We start from the raw sequence: 24,527 nt of genomic DNA, 5'->3' as shown, positions 1-24,527 counted from the left end.
GATGGCTAAGAAACTCAGGAAAAGATGCTCATCATCATTTATCATCAGGGAAATACAAATCAAAAGTACAATGAGATAGCACCTAACACAGGTCAGAATGTCTAAAATTAACACACAGGAAACAACAGGTGTTGGTGAGGCTGTGGAGAAAGAGGAACCCTCTGACACTGTTGGTAGGAATGCAAACTAGTGCAGTCACTCTGAAAAATAGTGTGGAGGTTTCTCAAAAACCTGGTGGTGGGTGTTAAGGAGGGCACAAATTGCATGGAGCACTGGGTGTTATACATAAACAATGATCTTGGAACACTACATCAAAAATTAATGATGTACTGTTTGGTGACTAACATAACATAATTTTTTTAAAAAGTTAAAAATAGAGTCACCCTAGGATCCAGCAATTGCACTAGGATGTTTTACCCAAAGAATACAGAAATACTAATGAAGAGATTCATTCACCTTGATGTTAATAGCACCATGATCAACAATAGCCTAATCATGGAAAGAGCCCAAATGTCCATCAGTTGGTGATTGGATAATGAAAATATGGCACATACCTATATACACAAAGGAATATTACAGTATATTCAAATATACTATTACATTATATACGTTTACATATATCATGTATATATGATGTATATATATAAATATATACATATTTACCTATATAATATTATTCAGCCATAAAAAAGAATTGAATCTTGCTATTTGCAATGTTATGGATGGAACTAGGTAGTATTTTGCTCATCAAAATAAATCAGTCAGAGAAAGACAAATACCATATGATTTCATCACATAGAGAATTTAAGAAACAATACAGATGGATTCAGTGAGGCATCATGGGGAAGAAAGGAAAACCAGGAAATACACTGTTAACTACAGAACGAATTGATGGTTACTAGAGGGAAGGTGGGTGGGTTGGGAGAAATAGGTGAAGGGGATTAAAGGGTGCACTTGTGATGAGCACCAAGTGGTTTAGAGACATTTTGAATCACTAAATTGTACCTCTGAAACTAATATTGCACTGTATGTTAACTAACTGAAATTTAAATAAAAATCTGAAAAATGAAAAAAGCTAACCAATTATAATCATGTATTCTTTAAGTAAAAGTTTGTTTAACAGCCCCCCATGGTTGTTCGTAAGTGTTAAAAACTGTGCCTAGCCATGAGAGACTATGGACTCTGAAAAACAATCTGAGGGTTTTGAAGGGGCGGGGGGTGGGAGGTCGGGGTACCAGGTGGTGGGTATCATAGAGGGCACGGCTTGCATGGAGCACTGGGTGTGGTGAAAAAATAATGAATACTGTTATGCTGAAAATAAATTTTAAAAAATGTTTAATGTAAAAAAAATACTGAAATAGAAAACAAACAAACAAACAAACTGTGCCTAGTGTCTGTTGCTGTCCACTCAATCCACGACGCCTGAAGTATTCCCCGCAATACCTACCTAACCATGTATCTGTGCATCTGTGCGTCATCTACCCGTGTACATATCATGCCCCCTATCCTCTTCCATAACCTCTATACTTACACATAATTTTTGAATAAAGACAAAATGTCACTGTATAAATAATGGTGAAAAATCACTTAAAGTTGTTAGTTAGCATTTTTTTTCCAATTTATTTATTTTCAGAAAAACAGTATTCATTATTTTTTCACCACACCCAGTGCTCCATGCAAGCCGTGCCCTCTATAATACCCACCACCTGGTATTTCTTTCAAAAACCAGCTTCTAGTTTCATTGATGCATTCTACTGTATCTCTAGTTTCTATCTCATTGGTCTCTGTTCTAGTCTTGATTATTTCCCTTCTTGTGTGTGGAGTTGGCTTAAATTGTTGTTGATTCTCCAGTTCTTTAAGGTATAGAGACAGCTGGTGTATTCTGGATTTTTCAATTTTTTTGAGAGAGGCTTGGAGAATAATAAGCTCAGCCTTGTTCAGTACTGTGATACAGGCAGAGTTCCGACAATCATGCATGAGGACATCAGAACTGCCTAAATTTGTAATAGCTGAATAGATCGTCAGTAGTCCTTCACAGTTTCCTATCACTGAGTATAAAATGATAACTTCTTACCACCTGAAGCCATAGTAACATTCAGAATGCATCTATTAAATATAACTAAGACAAAAATCCATGATTGAAAAGTAACAGTTAAATGTCAAACTGGTGACTCTTTCTTTCTCTTTTTCTGTGTAGATATAGTACAAAAAGTTATGCTTAATGCTCATAATGTCATTTCAAATATGTTCCCTGGACATTACAAGAAATTACTTCAAAATATGGCTGTGATTCAAAAGTGGACTGTTTAGAAGACCAGCTGATATACTGGCTAAGGTAGTTGTTTTGAGTCAAAAAGAAAAAAATAACTCTGAAGTGTATTATACACCATTAGAGGTATGCAATGTCTGAGCAGGGGAATGAATACATAATTAATACGTGGGCTTTTTTGGTTGTTTGTTTTTACTCTTCTTCTTCTTTTTTTTATTTTCAGCATAACAGTATTCATTATTTTTTCACCACACCCAGTGCTCCATGCAATCCGTGCCCCCTATAATACCCACCACCTGGTACCCCAACCTCCCACCCCCACCCCCACCCCCGGCCACTTCAAACCCCTCAGATTGTTTTTCAGAGTCCATAGTCTCTCATGGTTCACCTCCCCTTCCAATTTCCCCCAACTCCCTTCTCCTCTCTAACTCCCCATGTCCTCCATGCTATTTGTTACGCTCCACAAATAAGTGAAACCATATGATAATTGACTCTCTCTGCTTGACTGATTTCACTCAGCACTACCATTAGTTTTTCATGTACTGTTCAATTGTTCATTAGTTGCATCTAACACCCAATAGTTATTTATTTTTTGACAGACAAGTTGGTGTGTGTAATAGTGCCTAACTTCTGAGTAAGACAGACTTTGGTTAAAATTATATGAAAACAAAAATAAAAATTCTTTTAAAATGAAAGCCATTGCCATGCTGTTAGTTGATTAGTTATTTCCATCATCACTATAGTCTTCAGAGTAATTAAGGAGAGGAAAAAAATCCATCTTCTGCCTATTAAAAACCTGACACATGCAGTCTTTAAATAATTTTTCATGGTTATCATGAGATTTACAGACAAATAAAAAATATGTAATTCCTTCCTAGCTCCACAGTCTTCATGAATAAAATATTGTCTTTTAGTTCTTCATTTGCAATTTAACTTACATTTCCCTCTTGTATTTCTGCCAGATCAAAATGTTTGAAATCACAAATGAAGAAATAGTTTCATGCTCCACAAGTAAGTGAAACACTGGGAGAAGGAGAGGAGAAGGATATTGAGGGAAATCAGAGAGGAGATGAACCAAGTGAGACTGTACTCTGAGAAACAAACAGGGTTTTGGAGGGGAGGGGAGGGGGGTTTGAAGAGCCTGGTGGTGGGTATTAAGGAGGGCACAGATTGCATGGAGCACTGGGTGTGATGCATAAACAATGAATCTTGGAACACTGAAAAAATAAAGTTTTAAAAAAAAAAAGAAAGAAAAAAAGAAATCGTTTCATCTCCTTCTCTTATAGTGGAAAATGCACTTAATCTTTCATAATAGAGATAAGAAGGAGAATTTCTCCACAGATATTTACAATATTTTTTAATCTAAGAATTCTAAAAGAAAACCAGAAGAATTAGTCCATATAAGTCTTAGGGGTTTTGTTTTTTTTTTTTCCTTTTCCCTCCCGCAAGTTGTTCTACCATGCCAGGCACATTATTTTCCAAAACATATTAAAGATTAACATTACTGTGATCCAGAGAGAGTTCCCCTGATATCCCGCTTCTTGACCAGTGAGGATCCCACAATGTGTGGGAAAGTTACGCATTTGCTGTCCAGAACTGTGCCTCCTTCATGTCTTCCCTGCAATGCATCTGTGAGTTCTGCTGCTCCCCAAGTGGGTTAGGGAACTGATTCTGGACAGGACTCCTCCTTCTTGAACATGTGACTTCACATAAGGGGGTGAAACCTATCACAGATTCTTACTACTTGTTCTGACTTTAAATTAACCTGCAAATAGGTCCTAGTCCCAGAGACACCTTATAAAAGCAACCATTAATTCAGAATAAGAATTGAAAAAAATTTCCCAATGTTGCCTGAAAACCCAGATCCTCAAGAAAGATTTTCTAAACCATTGACCTGCATCCAACTGATGTCCACAGAGTATCACAGAAAATGTCAGTTCATATAAAGGTTGGACAATTGGACCAAATCCCAGTCATTCACTAGGGGGCATGGAGTAGATACCAAAGTTATTCCAATATGAAGGAAAACTATAAGGTGGATGGTGGGGGTGAGGTGGGGAGAAAATGTATATTCAGAAGTTTTTCTCTAGCTAGTGAATATGTTACAAATAAAATGCACAATTAAATGTGCATTTCAAATTCTAGAACTATAGTTTATATTAATCTTTAAGATACTCTTAACTATTAAAGGCACATATTTGATTTGAAAATAATTTGGCTGAAGCAAATATCATTTAAAGAACCTATAATAGTTATCTGATAGTCAAGTTGAAACAGTTATGTGTGAAGGAGAAGATATTCAATCTGCACAGCCCTAAATGACAACTTGAGGATCCCAAGATTTGTATTTTTATTCACTTCTAATGTGCCTTTGTCTTGATGACCACGATAAGTGACTCGTGTGCTTCAGTGTCTATGACAGTTAGTTTCGTTGTGTCTGAGGTCACTATCTAAACCCAAGACCCTGAAACAAGTATCTATCTGAAGATGTTTATGGGTTGCTTTGCAATCGTAAGTTGAAGTTGCACACCATATAAAATACATGAGCACAAACTGACTCATGACACATCTTTAAATACATCTTGAAATAACTTCCCAACTCTGAATAATACAATTTTAAGTACCTGCTTCTGTAGGATAGTAAGCAGAGTATTCTACATTTGAGATATACTACAGTATGATGTCGATGAAGCCAGATGTCTTGGGCTGAAATCCTGTTGATTCTAGTCACCAGTTTGTGTGAACTTGTGAAAATTACTTAACTTTTCAGTGCCTTAGATTTCTTGTCTATAATAGGAGGATGATAAGTAATATATATTTTAAAGGATTAGTATGAGGACTAAATAAATTTAACATATGTAAAATACTGCCATATTGGCTGGCACACAGTAAGCATTCAAATCAGCATTAACTATTATTATTGCAATCAATTCAGGGGTCTCTATGCTGTAAAGAGACTTTTATCAATTTTGGGAGAGCTCATACCAATATTTTACAAAATATCTGGTAAACACTTTCCCCTTTCAGCTACTTCTTTTAAGATTATATATAGGGATAGCATATGTACATTTGTGTACATATCCTGTATAAATACCATTATTAGTAATGATGATAATAAGAAATATAAATTCAGCCAATGGCACATTTTTATCTATCAAAATTTTCACATATGGATACTTGAAAATATGCACCTTGACTAAAGATCTCAATTTGAAATCTTGTGTTTTCTTCTTTTCCCTTTTAGTTAAATTTTCCACAGCTCTTTTTTTTTTTAGTTTTTTTTTTAATTCTTTAAAAATTGAAATTGTATTTCATAAGAGGAAAAACAAAAATGTAGATCATGTGTGTGTATAGTGAGATTATACATTATATATACGTGTGTGTATATAATATATATTACATTATATAATATACATTATATTATATATGTGTGTATATATTTTATATATATATATTACATTCCCACATAGTGATTTCTTTGCCCCTCACACCTTGTTTTGTGATTATAGTCCACAGATTTGCTATGCTGGACACATGAGAGAAATCATCTGCATTCTTTAATTTTTGAAAAATTTCTCCAACAAGAAAGGAAACAACAAATGTTGGAGAGGATGTGGAGAAAGGGGAAACCTCTTATACTCTTGGTGGGAATGCAAGTTGGTGCAGCCACTTTAAAAAACAGTATACAGTATGGAGATTCCTTTCAGAGGGGGAGACAAACCATGAGAGACTGTGGACTCTGAGAAACAAACTGAGGGTTTTGGAGGGTGGGGGTGGGGGATTGGGTGAGCCTGGTGATGAGTATTAAGGAGGGCACGTATTGCAAGGAGCACTGGGTGTGGTGCATGAACAATGAATTTTGGAACACTGAAATAAAATAAAATTTAATTTAATTAAAAAGAAAGAAATTAAAAACAGAGCTATCCTATGACCCTAAAGTTGCACTACTGGGTATTTACCCCCTAAGATACAGATGTAGTGAAAACAAGGGCCATATGTACCCCAATGCTCATAGCAGCAATGGCCACAATCCCCAAACTGTGGAAACAGCCAAGATGCCCTTCAACAGACAAATGGATAAAGAAGATGTGGTCCATATATACAATGCAATATTACTCATCCATTATTAAGCATGAATACCCAACTTTTATATCAACATGGACAGGACTAGAGGAGATTATGCTGAGTGAAATGAATCATGCAGAGAAAGTCAATTATCATATGGTTTCACTTACTTGTGGAGCATAAAGAATAACATGGAGGACATTAGGAGAAGGAAAGGAAAAGTGAATTGGTGGAAGTCAGAGGGGGAGATGAACCATGAGAGATTGTAGACTCTTAGAAACAAACAGGGTTTTGGAGGGGAAGGAGGTGAGGGGATGGGTGAGCCTGGTGGTGGGTACTAAAGGGGCACATATTGCATGGAGCACTAGGTGTGGTACATAAACAAGGAATTTTGGAACACTGAAAAAATAAAATTAAATTAAAAAAGAAAAATTTCTCGCTGGTTATCTAGAAATGAGCAAACCTAGATTGTGAAGAAGGTGCTTTTGCCTTACATGTATAATTTAATGTCTTTTGAACCTCTTTGACTAAATCAAAATGTTCTTCTGTCCCCATTTTATTGGCCCATTGTTTTTCTTGATAGTTTTAGCCCAACTTGTGGGGGCCATTTTAAATCTAATGCAAAGTCTGTCAAAGAAAGATAAATAGTATACGATCTCACCTATATGTGGAATCCAAGATACTAAAGAATCGAAGAGGGGCTCTGGGTGGCTCTGCCTTCTGTTCTGAGAATCTGCCTTCAGCTCAGGTCATGATCTCAGGGTCCTGCGATCGAGCCCTGCATCGGGCTCTCTGCTCAGCGGGGAGCTTGCTTCCCCCTCTCTCTCTGCCTGCCTCTCTGCCTACTTGTGATCTCTCTCTTTGTGTCAAATAAATAAATAAAATCTTTTTAAAATTTTTTAAAAGAATCAAAGAAAGACAAGACAGACAAAAGAACAGACTCTTAAGTATAGAGAACAAATGGTTGGTACCAGAGGGGAGGTGGAGGGGGATAGGTTAAATTGGTGAAAGGGATTAAATAATGCCCTTGTTGTGATGAGCACCGGGTGATGTATGGAAGTGCTGAATGATGATATTGTACATCTGAACTAACATTACATTGCCTGTTAACTAACTGGAATTTAAATAAAAACTTAAAAAAAGAGGAGAAGGGAGTTGGGGGAAATTGGAAGGGGAGGTGAACCATGAGAGACTATGGACTCTGAAAAACAATCTGAGGGTTTTGAAGGGGCGGGGGGTGGGAGGTCAGGGTACCAGGTGGTGGGTATCATAGAGGGCACGGATTGCATGGAGCACTGGGTGTGGTGCAAAAATAATGAATACTGTTGTGCTGAAAATAAAAAATAAAAATATATATATACCTCAAAAAAAAAAGTATTGTCTTAGTCCATATGGGCTGCTGTAACAAAACTGTTATGACTGAAAAGGACAGGATCAAGGTATTGGCAGATTTGGTGTCTTGTGAAGTCTGCTTCCTGGTTATAGACAGCCATCTTCTCACTGAGTCCTCACAAGGGAGTCAGACAAGAGAGTTCTCTGGGTCCTCTTTATAAAGGCATTAATCACATTCATGAGGAGTGCTTGTTCATGAGCTAATCAGCCCACAAAGCTTTACTTCCTAACACTTTCACAGGGTGTATGATGATGTCAACACGTGAATTTTGTGGGGACAGAAAGATCATTCCATAACATGTACCCTCCTAGAATTAAAACATAAGGTCCTAAAGAATGTATCTTATATCTCTTATTTACCACTCTACCCAAATGATCACTCAACAAATACTGAGCACCTATAAATGATGAACAAAAGAGGCATAGCAAAGAACAAAATATTCAAAAGAGAAAAGTGTCTGCTTCCACAGATCTTACTTTCATTTGGGGAAGACAGGGAAATATGCACCAAATACAGTGAGCTTGACTGTGATGAGTGCTAAGCAAAGTGAGGCAGGGAGCAGATGGTATGTGATGGAGGCGGGGAGTGTGGTGGTAGGGCTGTCCCTAGTCAGAGGAGGCCTCTCCATTGAACAGAAGTATCAAACTTGAAAAAATCATCAGTAAACATAATCTTTAAAGTACAGTCACTGTTTTTAATCTTAGGAACTTTCAGGAGTTGGTTTGTGTCAGGTTACAGGACTCTCACAAAGGTAGCCAGAAAAATGTGGATGTGGTTAATTCATGACATATGTTGTCAGAGTGATTCTGGGAATTACTTTACAATGAGACAAATTCCATGCTGGTCAAAATCATATTTAATCTCTAGGCATATTGTATGCATAATACTGCTTGCCAATCCAGAGGAATGATGATATACCTGCATATCCAGAGATGATATGTAATAAGTTTTTTGTAATATTTATTTTCTGACCTATTCTTTTTGTGTGTTTTTTAAAATTTTAATCCCAGCATGGTTAACATACAGTGCTATAGCAGTTTCATGTGCACAATAAAGTGATTACTCCATGTTCATCAAGACAAGTGTCCTCTTCATCCCCAACACCAATTTCACCCATCTCCCACACACATGCCCTCTGGTAAGCCTTGCTTTCTTCTCTCTCATTAAGAGCATGTCTTTTGTGTCTATGCTTCCAGATAAATCTGCACATTTAATGCAATCCCTATCAAAATAACATCAACTGTTTTTCAAAGAAATGGAACAAACAATCCTAAAATTTGTATGGAACCAGAAAAGACCCTGAATAGCCAGAGGAATGCTGAAAAAGAAAACCAAAGCTGGTAGCCTCATAATTCTGGACTTCAAGCTCTATTACAAATCTGTAGTCATCAACACAGTATGGTACTGACACAAAACAAACACATAAACCAATGGAACAGAACAGAGAGCGCAGAAATGGACCCTCAACTAATCTTCAACAAAGCAGGAAAGAATGTCCAATGGAAAAAGACAGTCTCTTCAACAAATGGTGTTGGGAAATTGGACAGCCACCTGCAGAATAATGAAACTGGACCATTTCCTTACACCACACACAAAAATGGACTCAAAATGGATGGAGGACCTCAATGTGACACATGAATCCATCAAAACCTTGAGGAGACCACAGGCAGCAACCTCTTTGACCTCAGCTGCAGCAACTTCTCCCAAGAAACATCACCAAAGGCAAGGGAAGCAAGGGCAAAAATGAACTACTGGACTCATCAAGATCAAAAGCTTTTGCACAGGGATGTCTATTATCACCACTGCTATTCAACATAGTACTAGAAGTCCTAGCCTCAGCAGTCAGACAACAAAAGGAAATTAAAGGCATCCAAATCAGCAAAGAAGAAGTCAAACTATCACTCTTCGCAGATGATATGATACTATATGTGGAAAACCCAAAGACTCCACTCCCAAACTGCTAGAACCTGTACAGGAATTCAGTAAAGTGTCAGGATATAAAATCAATGCACAGGGCGCCTGGGTGGCTCAGTGGGTTATGCCTCTGCCTTCAGCTCAGGTCATGATCCCAGGGTCCTGGGATCGAGTCCCACATCGGGTTCTCTGCTAAGCAGGGAGCCTGCTGCCCCTCTCTCTCTGCCTGCCTCTCTGCCTATTTGTGATCTCTGTCTGTCAAATAAATAAATAAATAAAATCTTTTTAAATAAATAAATAAATACATAAATAAAATCAATGCACAGAAATCAGTTGCATTTCTCTACACCAACAACAAACAAAAGAAAGAGAAATTAAGGAGTCACTCCCTTTTACAATTGCACCCAAAACCATAAGATACCTAGGAATAAACCTAACCAAAGAGACAAAGAATCTATACTCAGAAAACTATAAAATACTCATGAAAGAAATTGAGGAAGACACAAAGAAATGGAAAAATGTTCCATGCTCCTGGATCGGAAAAATAAATATCATGAAAATGTCTATGCTACCTAAAGCAATCAACACATTTAATGCAATTCCTATCAAATTACCACCCATCTTTTTCAAAGAAATGGAACAAATAATCCTAAAATTTATATGGAGCCAGAAAAGATCTCGAATAGCCAAAGGAATACTGAAAAAGAAAGCCAAAGTTGGTGGCATCACAATTCTGGACTTCAAGCTCTATTACAAAGCTGTCATCATCAAGATAGTATGGTACTGGCACAAAAACAGACACATAGATCAATGGAACAGAATAGAGAGCCCAGAAATAGACTCTCAACTCTATGGTCAACTAATCTTCGACAAAGCAGGAAAGAATGTCCAATGGAAAAAAGACAGCCTCTTCAATAAATGGTGTTGGGAAAATTGGACATTTCCTTACACCACACACGTAAAAAGACTCAAAATGGATGAAGGACCTCAGTGTGAGAAAGGAATCCATCAAAATCCTTGAGAAGAACACAGACAGCAACCTCTATGACCTCAGCCGCAGCAACTTCTTCCTAGGAACATCACCAAAGGCAAGGGAAGCAAGGGCAAAAATGAACTATTGGGACTTCATCAAGAGCAAAAGCTTTTGCACAGCAAAGGAAACAGTTAACAAAACCAAAAGACAATTGACAGAATGGGAGAAGATATTTGCAAACGACATATCAGATAAAGGGTTAGTGTCCAAAATCTATAAAGAACTTAGCAAACTCAACACCCAAAGAACAAATAATCCAATCAAGAAATGGGCAGAAGACATGAACAGGCATTTCTGCAAAGAAGAGACCCAGATGGCCAACAGACACATGAAAAAGTGCTCCATATCACTCGGCATCAGGGAAATACAAATCAAAACCACAATGAGATATCACCTCACACCAGTCAGAATGGCTAAAATTAACAAGTCAGGAAATGACAGACACTGGCGAGGATGCGGAGAAAGGGGAACCCTCCTACACTGTTGGTGGGAATACAAGCTGGTGCATCCACTCTGGAAAACAGCATGGAGATTCCTCAAAAAGTTGAAAATAGGGGCACCAGGCTGGCTCAGTGGGCTAAGCCTCTGCCTTTGGCTTAGGTTATGATCTCAGGGTCCTGGGATCAAGGCCCGCATCAGGCTCTCTGCTCAGCAGGGAGCCTGCTTCCCCCTCTCTCTCTCTCTGCCTGCCTCTCTGCCTACTTGTGACCTCTCTCTGTCAAGTAAATAAAATCTTTAAAAGAAAAAGCAAAAAAGGTGAAAATAGAGCTACCCTACAACCCAGCAATCACACTACTGTATTTACCCCAAAGGTACAAATGTAATGATCTGAAAGGGTACATGCACCATTTCCCAGCACCATTTATGGAAGAGATTATGCTGAGTGAAATCAGTCAAGCAGAGAGAGTCAAATATCATATGGTTTCACTTATTTGTGGAGCATAACAAATAGCATGGAGGACAAGGGGAGGTGGAGAGGAGAAGGGAGTTGAGGGAAATTGGAAGGGAAGATGAACCATGAGAGACTGTGGACTCTGAAAAACAATCTGAGGGGTTTGAAGGGGTGGAGGGTGGGAGGTTGGGTGAGCCTGGTGGTGGGTATTATGGAGGGCACGTATTGCATGGAGCACTAGGTGTGGTGCATAAACAATGAATTCTGTTACACGAAAAGAAATTAAATTAAAACAGAAAAAAAAATGACAAGACAGAAAAACTCATCACAAAAAAAAGAACCAGAGGCAACACCAAAGGCTAGGGACATAATCAATATGGACATGGGTAATATGTCAGATCTAGAGTTCAGAATAATGATTCTCAAGGTGCTAGCTGGGCTCAAAATAGGCATGGAAGATATTAGAGAAACTCTGTCTGGAAAAATAAAAGCCCTTTCTGGAGAAATAAAAGAACTAAAATCTAACCAAATTGAAATTAAAAAAGCTATTAATGAGGTGCAATAAAAAATGGAGGCTCTTACTGCTAGGATAAATGAGGCAGAAGAGATAATTAGTGATACAGGAGACCAAATGACGGAGAATAAAGAAGCTAAGCAAAAGAGAGACAAACAACTACTGGACCGTGAGGGGAGAATTCGAGAGATAAAGATACCATAAGACAAAACAACATTAAAATAATTGGGATTCCAAAAGAAGAAGAAAGAGAGAGGGGAGCAGAAGGTATATTGGAGTGAATTATTGTAGAGAATTTCCCTCATATGGCAAAGGGAACAAGCATCAAAATCCAGGAGGCGCAGAGAATCCCCCTCAAAATCAATAATGGGTCCATACCCCATCATCTAATAGTAAAATTTACAAGAGAAAATTCTGAAAGCAGCCCAGGACAGGAAGTCTGTAACATACAAAGGTAAAAATATTAGATTGTCAGACCAGAAAGAACTGGCAACATATATTCAGAGCACTAAATGAGAAAAACATGCAGCCAAGTATACTATATCCAGCTAGGCTATCATTGAAAATAGGAGAGATAAAAACCTTCCAGGACAAACAAAAACTAAAAGAATTTGTAAACACCAAACCAATTCTACAGGAAATATTGAAAGGGGTCCTCTAAGCAAAGAGAAAGCCTAAAAGTAGTAGACCAGAAAGGAATATACAATATATAGTAATAGTCACCTTACAGGCAACACAATGGCACTAAGTCATATCTCTCAATAGTTACCCTGAATGTAAATGGGCTCAATGCCCCCAATTAAAAGACACAGGGTATCAGAATGGATAAAAACAAAACAAAACAAAACCCATCAATATGCTGTCTACAAGACCCAAAGATACTTCCAGACTTAAAGTGAGGGGGTGGAAAACAATTTACCATGCTAATGGACATCAAAAGAAAGCTAGGGTGGCAATCCTTATATTGGATCAATTAGATTTTAAGCCAAAGACTATAATAAGAGATGAGGAAGGACATTATATCATACTCTAAGGTTCTGTCCAACAAGAAGATCTAACAATTTTAAATATCTATGCCCCTAACATGGGAGCAGCCAACTATATAAACCAATTCATAACAAAATCAAAGAAACACATCGACAACAATACAATAAGAGTAGGAAACTTTTTTTAAAAAGATTTATTTATTTATTTATTTGAGAGAGAGAGATCACAAGTAGGCAGAGAGGCAGGCAGAGAGAGAAAGAGGAGGAAGCAGGCTCCCTGCTGAGCAGAGAGCCTGATGCGGAACTCGATCCCAGGACCCTGAGATCATGACCCGAGCCAAAGGCAGCGGCCTAACCCACTGAGCCACCCAGGCGCCCCATAAAGTAGGAAACTTTAACAATCCCCTCACTGAGTGGACAGATCATCCAAGCAAAAGATCAAAAAGGAAATAAATAAATTTAAATAAATTAAATGACACACTGGACCAGATGGACATCACAGATATATTCAGAACATTCCATCCCAAAGCAACAGAATACACATTCTTCTCTAGTGCACATGGAACATTCTCCAGAATAGATCACATCCTGGGTCATAAATCAGGTCTCAACCAGTATCAAAAGACTGGGATCATTCCCTGCATATTTTCAGACCACAATGCTCTGAATCTAGAACTCAATCACAAGAGGAATTTTGGACAAATACATGGATACTAAAAAGCACCCTTCTAAAGAATAACTGGGTCAACCAGGAAATAAAAGAAGAATTGAAAAAATTTATGGAAACAAACGATAATGAAAACACAACAGTTCAAAATCTGTGGGACACAGCAAAGGCAGTCCTGCGAGGAAAATATATAGCAATACAAGCCTTTCTCAAGAAACAAGAAAGGTCTCAAATACACAACCTAACCCTACACCTAAAGGAGCTGGAGAAAGAACAAGAAAGAAACCCTAAGCCCAGCAGGAGAAGAGAAATCATAAAGACCAGAGCAGAAATCAATGAAATAGAAACCAAAAAAACAATAGAACAAATCAACAAAACTGGGAGCTGGTTCTTTGAAAGAATTAATAAGATAGATAAACCCCTGGCCATACTTATAAAAAGAGAAGAGAAAGTACCTAAATAAATAAAATCATGAATGAAAGAGGAGAGATCACCATCAACACCAAAGAAATATAAACAATTATAAGAACATATTATGAGAAACTATACGCCAGCAAATTTGACAATCTGGAAGAAATGGATGCATTCCTAGGACATATAAACTACCACAACTGAACCAGGAAGAAACAGAAAACCTGAACAGATCCATAACCAGTAGGAGATTGAAACAGTCATCAAAAATCTCCCACCAACAAACAAGAGCCCAGGGCCAGACGGCTTCCCAGAGGAATTCTTCCAAACATTTAAAGAAGAACTAATTCCTCTTCTCCTGAAACTGTTCCAAAAAATAGAAATGGAAGGAAAACTTCCAAACTCATTTTATGAAGCCTTGATCCCAAAACCAGACAAGGATCCCATCAATAAAGAGAATTACAGACCAATATCCTTGATGAACACAGATGCAAAAATTCTCACCAAATTACTAGCCAACAGGATCCAACAGTACATTAAAAGGATTATTCACCACAACCAAGTGGAATTTATTCCAGGGCTGCAAGTTTGGTTCAACATCTGCAAACCAATCAATGTGATACAATACATTAATAAAAGAAAGAACAAGAACCATATCATACTCCCAATAGATGCTGAAAAAGCATCTGACAAAGTACAGCATCCCTTCCTGATCAAAACCCTTCAAAGTGTAGGGATAGAGGGCACATACCTCAATATCATCAAAGCCATCTATGAAAAACCCACTGCAAATATCATTCTCAATGGAGAAAAACTGAGTGCTTTTCCACTAAGGTCAGGAACACGGCAGGGATGTCCATTATCACCACTGCTATTCAACATAGTACTAGAAGTCCTAGCCTCAGCAATCAGACAACAAAAAGAAATTAGAGGCATCCAAATCTGCAAAGAAGAAGTCAAATTATCACTCTTTGCAGATGATAAGATACTTTATGTGTAAAACCCAAAAGACTCCATTCCAAACCTGCTAGAACCTGTACAGGAATTCAGTAAAGTGTCAGGATATAAAATCAATGCACAGAAGTCAGCTGTGCAAACACAAAAGTGAGAATAAACTTTTGGGACTTCATCAAAATCAAAAGCTTCTGCACAGCAAAGGAAACAGTCAAAAAAACAGAGGCAACCCACGGAATGGGAGAAGATATTTGCAAATTACAGTACAGACAAAAGGTTGATATCCAGGATCTATAATGAACTCCTCAAACTCAACACACACGAAACAGGCAAACATATCAAAAAATGGGCAGAAGATATGAACACCAACAACAAGACAGAAGAAAGAGAAATTAAGGAGTCAATCCCTTTTACAATTGCACCCAAAACCATAAGATACCTAGGAATAAACCTAACCAAAGAGACAAAGAATCTATACTCAGAAAACTATAAAGTATTTATGAAAGAAAATGAGGAAGACACAAAGAAATGGAAAAATGTTCCATGCTCATGGATCGGAAGAACAAATATCATGAAAATGTCTATGCTACCTTTTTTTTTTCAATGTATTTATTTTCAGAAAAACAGTATTCATTATTTTTTCACCACACCCAGTGCTCCATGCAAGATGTGCCCTCTATAAAAAAAAAAAAAAAAAAAAAACAAAACTAAAAGACAACCTCCTGAATAGGAGAAGATATTTGCAAATGACATATCCGATAAAGGGCTAGTATCCAAAATACATAAAGAACTTACACAATTCAACACCTAAAAAAACAAATAATCCAATTAAAAATGGGCAGAAGACATGAACAGACATTCCCCCAAAGAAGACATCCAGATGGCCAACAGACACATGAAAAGATGCTCAACATCACTTGTCATCAGGGATATGCAAATCAAAACTACAAAGAGATGCCACTTCACACCTGTCAGAACAGCTAAAATCAAAACCACAAGAAACCACAGGTGTTGGTGACAATGTGGAGAAAAGGGAATCCTCATGCACAGTTGGTGGGAATGTAAACTGGTACAGCCACTGTGGGAAATGGTATGGAGTTTCCTCAAAAAATTCAAAACAGAACTACCCTGCGATCCGGTAATCACACTACTGGGTATTTACCCCAAAAATAAAAAACGCTCATTTGGCACTGGGTGTGGTAAAAAAATAATGAATACTGTTTTTCTGAAAATAAATAAATTGGGAAAAAAAAACGCTCATTTGAAAGGATATATGCACCCCTATGTTTATTGCAGCATTATTGACAATAGCCAAATTATGGAAGCAGCCCAAGTGTCTAATAATAAATGAAAAATTTGAAAAAAAAAAAAGAAAATGTCTATGCTACCTAAATCAATCTACACATTTAATGCAATTCCTATCAAATTACCACCCATCTTTTTCAAAGAAATGGAACAAATAATCCTAAAATTTATATGGAGCCAGAAAAGATCTTGAATAGCCAAAGGAATATACTGAAAAAGAAAGCCAAAGTTGGTGGCATCACAATTCCGGACTTCAAGCTCTATTACAAAGCTGTCATCATCAAGACAGTATGGTACTGGCACAAAAACAGACACATAGATCAATGGAACAGAATAGAGAGCCCAGAAATAGACCCTCAACTCTATGGTCAACTAATCTTCAACAAAGCGGGAAAGAATGTCCAATGGAAAAAAGACGGTCTCTTCAACAAATGGTGTTGGGAAAATTGGACAGCCATATGCAGAAAAATTAAAATGGACCATTTCCTTACACCACACACAAAAATAGATTCAAAATGGATGAAGGACCTCAATGTGAGAAAGAAATCCATAAAAATCCTTGAGGAGAACACAGGCAGCAACCTCTATGACCTCAGCCGCAGCAACTTCTTTCTAGGAACATCACCAAAGGCAAGGGAAGCAAGGGCAAAAATGAACTACTGGGACTTCATCAAGAGCAAAAGCTTTTGCACAGCAAAGGAAACAGTCAACAAAACCAAAAGACAACTGACAGAATGGGAGAAGATATCTGCAAATGACATATCAGATAAAGGGCTAGTGTCCAAAATCTATAAAGAACTTAGCAAACTCAACACCCAAAGAACAAATAATCCAATCAAGAAATGGGCAGAAGACATGAACAGGTATTTCTGTAAAGAAGACATCCAGATGGCCAACAGACACATGAAAAAGTGCGCCATATCACTCGGCATCAGGGACATAGAAATCAAATCCACAATGAGATACCACCTCACACCCGTCAGAATGTCTAAAATTAACAAGTCAGGAAATGACAGATGCTGGCAAGGATGTGGAGAAAGGGGAACCCTCCTACTCCATAGGTGGGAATGCAAGCTGGTGCAACCACTCTGGAAAACAGCATGGAGGTTCTTCAAAAAGTTGAAAATAGAACTGCCCTATGACCCAGCACTTGCACTACTGGGTATTTACCCTAAAGATACAAACGTAGTGATCCAAAGGGGCACGTGCACCCAAATGTTTATAGCAGCAACATCCACAATAGCCAAACTATGGAAAGAACCTAGAATAGCCAAACTATGGAAAGAACCAGATGAATGGATAAAGAAGATGTGGTATATATATACAATGCAGCCAAAGCCACCAAAAGAAATGAAATCTTGCCACTTGCGATGACATGGACGGAACTAGAGGGTATTATGCTCAGCGAAATAAGTCAATCAGAGAAAGACAATTATCATATCATCTCCCTGATATGAGGAAGTTGAGAGACAACGTCAGGGGTTTGGGTGGTAGGAAAAGAATAAATGAAACAAGAGGGGATTTGGAGGGAGACAAACCATAAGAGACTCAATCTGACAAAACAAACTGAGGGTTGCCAGGGAGAGGGAGGTATGGAGAGGATGGTGGGGCTATGGACATTGGGGAAGGTATGTGATATGACGTGTGTAAATCTGGCGATTCACAGGCCTGTACCCCTGGGGCTAATAATACATTATATGTTAATAAAAAATAAAATTTTTTAAAGATTTTATTTATTCATTTGACAGACAGAGATCACAAGTAAGCAGAAAGGCAGGCAGAGAGAGAGGAAGGGAAGCAGGCTCCCTGCTGAGCAGCTGAGCAGAAAGCCCATTGTGGGGCTTGATCCCAGAACCCTGAGATCATGACCTCAGCCAAAGGCAGAGGCTTTAACCCACTGAGCCACCCAGGTGCCCCAAAAAATAAAAAAAATTTTTTAAAAACTAATGATGTACTGTATGGTGACTAACATAACATAATTAGAAAAAAAAAAAAGGTTCATCTCTGAAATTAATTTCCATGGAGGGTATCTAAAAAGAAAAGACAAGATGAAACATGCCTTAAGAGAAGCTTTTGTAAAATAGTTGTTTGGATAACCCTCTGACAATAGTCTAAGAATTGTTAATCACCTCTGTGCGCACCAGGCCCCATGGGCTACACCATGTTAACCTTCTAGCCTTTAGAGTCCTGCATAAACATTACTTGGAGCACGCATAGACCAGCAGAGGGCTCTCCTGGTTTAATTGGGCAGAGATCCACCTACAAATGTGTCCAACAGGAGTGCATATGAAAAGACTATAAATATCACAACAAAAATACATTTAACAAACCAAATTCACCAACATTTTTACCAGTCCCACGTCTAATTTTCCTCCAACATCCAATTTAAATAAAGACTTCATGGAATCTTCGTTCAGTTGTTGCATTTCAATGCAAATGTGATCATGGTGTTAGTACAAGAAAGTGGGGGCTAATCAGTAGTTCATGGACTCAGTAATGTGCCGAACAAGAATCCTGACTATGGGTGAAATGAAGGCTCGTCATCATGGGAACATGGGTATCTTTGGACTACATAAGAACACAACAGCTGTGAATTCTTCCCTCTGAAACGTAAATATGTTCTAATTTTTTTGATCATTTTCTCTCCACATCATTCTGCACATTCAAATTATATTTAAATATGTTTGCTTCATTCATCTTACATTTCAAGGAAAAAATTGATTTGTAAATTCATGCTACACTCTTAGAAAATGGAGTCTATACTACGAAAAATGAAAAACCTGTTTCAGTGAAAACATTGCACACCTTTTTTTTTAAGATTTTATTTATTTATTTCACAGAGATCACAAGTAGGCAGAGAGGCAGAGAGAGAGAGAGGAGGAAGCAGACTCCCTGCTGAGCGGAGAGCCGGATGCGGGACTTGATCCCAGGACCCTGAGATCATGACCTGAGCTGAAGGCAGAGGCTTTAACCCACTGAGCCACCCAGGGGCCCCTGCACACCTCTTTTTTAACATCTATTTCTTCAGCTTGTGCTCTCTCATTTTTTGTCACATTCACCTTCAGATTAAGATTATAATAATAGTTAAAAGTTGGCCCAAGGCTAAAACCAACATGGAAAATATTCACAAGCACAGAATGAAAATTCCTATATTTGGTTTCATAACATTAAATTACATGAAGTATAACTCTAGGCTTGACCCTTCTGAAAAGGATACCTGGATTCTTATAGGAGCCAAGGCATAAACTGACCTGGTCATGTTTTCCACCTGGTAAACTAACATAAATTTTAGAAACTACGTGTATCATGGATGTTTGCTGCCGTCTTTAGTGGTATAGCACACCTAAAGTACTGTGTTCACTTCTCAACTCATAACAAAAGGCTTTTTTTTTTTAAGCTAAAAATTCCTTACTTTTTTATTCCTGGTACCACTACCACAATTTACACGGCAATTTACCTGATGTAATGAAAAGGAAAAAAGACAAAGCTACAATAGATAAAAGACCTCAGGAATGTACATCTAATTGACAGTACATTGCATTAATCAACAGCTGCACTTTTTGCAAACTGTGGCTATGACAGTCCTGAACAAGAAGGGTTTCCTGTTTAAGCTGCAGTAACTTTTCTGACTATGAATCATTCTTCCTTCTGTGGCAAAATTTACTTTCCTCTAATGTATTTGGGACAACTGTCTCAAAGTAACCTGCAGCTTTCCGGACAACTCCTTGCTCTCTCTCCTACTAAGAACTGTAGCCCTTTTCTTCTGAAAAATTTTTTAGAACCTTCTGCTACCATATCCCTCACTTCCAATCCAACCACCACCATAGGGACTTCCCGAGCTTCTTCTACCAAAACTGCCCTCCTTCATGGGTCCATAATTTGATTGCTGTTGCCCACTATAGTTCCCAAAATCATTGTAGTTCCCATCACCACCAGAGTTTCCACCTCCAAAATTTCCTCCTTCATTGTAACCATCAGATCCTCCACCACCACCTCCGTACCCACCACCTTGGTTTCCATATCCTGGTCCACCACCACCATAGCCTTCTCTACTACTATCAACAGGACCATCACCATAGTTGCCACCATCACCTCCTCCATAACTACCTCTACTGCCACCACCACCACCATAGCCTCCTCTTTCACCACAGTATCCACCACCTCTGAAATTTCCTGCATGACCCATAAAGTTGCCAGATCCACCTCCAAGACCTCTTTGTGATCCAGCAGACTGCATTTCTTGTTTATATTTTTAAGATTTTTTATTTATTTATTTAACAGAGAGAGAGAGAGAGAGAGAGATCACAAGTTGGCAGAGGTAGGCAGGGAGAGAGAGGGAAGCAGGCTCCCTGCTGAGCAGAAAGTCCAATGTGGGGCTTGATCCCAGGACCCTGAGATCATGACCTGAGCTGAAGACAGAGGCTTAACCCACTGAGCCACCCAGGCGCCCCTGAATTTCTTGTTTAGAAAGGGTCTTTTTCACTTCACAGTTATGCCCATTAATCGTGTGGTATTTCTGAACAACAATTTTATCAACCGTATCATGATCATGAAAACTTAGAAAAGCAAATCCTCTTTTTTCCACTCTGCCTGTCTTCCATAACTATTATGGTTTCAATCTTGCCATATTTTTCGAGGTAGTTTCTCAAACAGCATTCTTCTGTATCTTCTCTAATACCACCAACAAAAAATTTTCTTCAGTTAGATGGGCACCAGGCTTTACAGAATCCTCTCTAGAAATAGCTCTCTTTGGCTCTAATACACGCCCAACAACCTTGTGTGGTCAGGCACACATTGCTGCATTCACTTCTTCAACACAAGAATAAGTGACAAAACCAAACCCTCTGAACCGTTTTGTTTGGGGGTTTCTCATCACCACACAATCTGTAATTGTACCCCATTTTTCAAAATGTTCTCTTAAACTATCATCTGTTGTTTCAAAGCTCAAACCACCAATAAACAGTTTTCTCAACTGCTCTGATTCCTCTGGATCAAGACCCTCCGTTTTGGAACTGGACTCACCTCTTCCAACTCGAGTTCAATATGGGACCAAAAGCCAAAGTCATTTAATAAAGCATGGTGAGTCAAAGGGATAGCAAACAGAAAAACATGGTAATTAAACATCATACAGTGTTAGGAAGAGCTGACAACCATCAAACACTTAGTCTAGAAATATAAATCAAAGTGTATATTTGATAATAGGCTCTAATATCAAAGGACATATAAAAAAGTGAATTGGGGGAAATTAGAAGGGGAGATGAACCATGAGAGGCTGTGGACTCTGAGAAACAAACTGAGGGTTTTGGAGGGGAGGTGAATGGTGGGGTTAGATGAGCCTGGTGGTGGGTATTAAGAACGGCACATATTGCATGGAGCACTGGGGATGGTGCATAAACAATGAATCTTGGAACACTGAAAAAATAAATTTTTTTAAAAAGACATATAAGCATAAGACATATAAACAATTTTTAATGAGCTGAACCAAACAATATTGCCTAGAGAAGCACATATGGGTAATCAGGCTTTAAATACTAGGAGGTGATTATCATAAACATCAGGATAGTGGATACTTTAGGGACAGGGATGGGTAATGATTGGTTGAGGCACAAAGAGAAGCTCTTGGGTACTTACCAAGGTTCTATTTCTTGAGCTGCATGTTAGTTATAATAATATTCACCTTAACTCCTTGAGGATTTTGTATTTTTCTGTATCTATCTTTCATTGCGCAACAAAACTTTTTTATAAAGAAATAATGATGAATTGACTTATTCCGTATTATTTCCAGAATAAAGAAAAAGATCCAGTGCTCTGTTAAAGAGGAATCTCTGACTTAACATAAAGAGTAAGTAAAAAGCAAAGATTAAAGGACAGCCATGAAGTTCTGAAAATAGGAGAAAGGTGAACATTCTGTGGAAGACCTCCTTTGTCGGACAGAAGGCTGGATCATGTTTTCTGAGTCTATTTCAACTCCAAAATTCTAAGGCCTTTTAATTCCCAAAACTATCTCAATCTTACTTGGTCAAAGAATGCCAAGTGCATTTTGTAATCAGGGCATGTTAAGAGCTAAGTCCTCTGTCATCTCTTGCCTCCGGGTTTATCAGTTCAGTAATACATCGAGCTTGTGGGCACTTTTGTGTACATGAATGGCCATATATTTAAAGTTAATATAAGTGTAAAATTTTAACCATTCCAAGTTCAGTTCTAGACCATCATAGTGAAATCACCAGCGTGAAAAATGCAGAGAATAAAGAGTGAATAGAATAATAATAATTTGTGGGTAGTTGAATACAATTTTTTATTTTTTTATTTTTTTAAGATTTTATTTATTTATTTGACAGACAGAGATCACAAGCAGGCAGAGAGGCAGGCAGAGACAGAGGAAGGGAAGCAGATTCCCCGCTGAGCAGAGAGCCCCACACGGGACTCGATCCCAGGACCCTGAGATCATGACCTGAGCCGAAGGCAGAGGCTTTAACCCACTCAGCCACCCAGGAGCCCCAATCTTTTATTTTTTATTTATATTCAATTAGCCAAGGTATAGTACATCATTAGTTTTTTATACAATCTTCAATGATCCATTACTTGCACATAAAACCCAGTGCTCATCACGTCACATCCCCTCTCGATGGCCATTTCCAGTTATACCATGCCCCCACACCCACCTTTCTTTCCTCAACCCTCAGTTTGTTTCCCTGAGTCAAGAGTTTCATATGCCTTGTTTCCCTCTCTGATTTCTTCCCCCTAGGTGTTCCATCCCTTCCCCTATTGTCCTCTGCACTAATCCTTGTGTTCCACATATGAAGGTGAATACAATTTTTACTTTTGAGAATTAAATATAAACAAAACAGTTTCTAGTGTGTTTTTTTAAATTTATTTATTTATTTGACAGAGAAAGAAAGATCACAAGTAGGCAGAGAGGCAGGCAGAGAGAGGGAGGGAAGCAGGCTACCTGCCAAGCAGAGAGCCCGATGCAGGGCTCGATCCCAGGGCCCTGAGATCATGACCTGAGCAGAAGGCAGAGGCTTAACCCACTAAGCCATCCAGGCACTCCAGTTTCTAGTGTTTTTACAAATACTAACCCTCACCACCACCTTTTGAGGACTATTATTATCTTCACTGAACATATAAAGAAGCTGGTGTAAAAAAATTACATAACTGCCCAAGGACACATTACTGCCAAGTAGTGAAGCGGGGATTTGATACCAAGCTCTGAGTCCAGAAGCTTGCACTTAACCACTATGCCCAATTTAGCTGGCATCCACCACAAGAAAACTTCACAGTCATTTATTAAATAAAATTCCCATTTTGAGAAAAAAATATATCCCTAACCCATACTACTTGGGTAGCACGGTGATAACATACTACTTGGTAATAATAGCTCCTTTTTCATGACTCTAACATTTTCATGTTTTAATTCAACTGTTTGTAACAATGATATACAGTAACTAATTTACCTTATTTCACTGTAAATGCAACAAATAAATTTATTTTTCCTTGGCCCCAAACACACATGAATATAAAACACCCTAAATCTGTAGTTGATGGTCAGAAATTATAGGCATAAAGAATTATAAACCAAAATAATAGAAAATATTTATAAACTAATTCAGTCATTAAAACTTCCATATATTTAATGATATGATAATTCAAAAACAGGGAAATACATATATATCTGTCACCTTTCTGTATTCATTTAGAATTGAAATGGAGTTTTACCTGTAGAGTTCCAAAGCAACCAAAGGATTGACTCAGATAGTTGGTATATTATATGTGGAAAAACAACTCACTGACCATTATACGAGCTGTTTTTTATCGAGTTACCTACCCTGCTACTTTTGCTGAATGGCCAGGTGAGCAGGAGATGACACAGGTGATCGCTGCATGTATGTGGTAACCGGAGGATTCTGGAATTACTTCAGATTTTAGCTCTGAAACAAATCAGGAAGGCTATTTAAATACTTTATTGGCAGTTGTGAATAATATTCCAAAAAACACAGGGCCTCTGTATATGGCAATAGAAGCTAATAAGAAAGATGAGTTTTCCTAGCACCAAAATGCATACATAAAATGGGGCAATAGTAGGGAACACCAAAATTGATATAGGAACAGCAGTGTCTACAATGT

At 38.1% G+C, this 24,527-nt stretch overlaps 1 protein-coding gene and 1 pseudogene across 1 annotated transcript in view; both read right to left on the bottom strand.

Annotated features, from left to right (window-relative positions):
• The window catches only part of LOC122914954 (olfactory receptor 2W1-like), a 199,501-nt gene that overhangs the window by 7,883 nt on the left and 167,091 nt on the right, over positions 1–24,527 (bottom strand). The window contains 1 exon segment of the mRNA XM_044261307.1: positions 24,229–24,331. The gene's annotated coding sequence lies outside the window, so the exon portion shown is untranslated.
• Positions 20,089–24,197, bottom strand: LOC122910267 (annotated as a pseudogene).

The sequence above is a fragment of the Neovison vison genome, chromosome 1 (assembly GCF_020171115.1).
Source record: "Neovison vison isolate M4711 chromosome 1, ASM_NN_V1, whole genome shotgun sequence".
In the NCBI taxonomy this organism is placed as follows: domain Eukaryota; kingdom Metazoa; phylum Chordata; class Mammalia; order Carnivora; family Mustelidae; genus Neogale; species Neogale vison.
The sequence above is the reverse complement of the archived record's forward strand: the minus strand, read 5'-3'. Positions and strand labels throughout refer to the sequence as shown.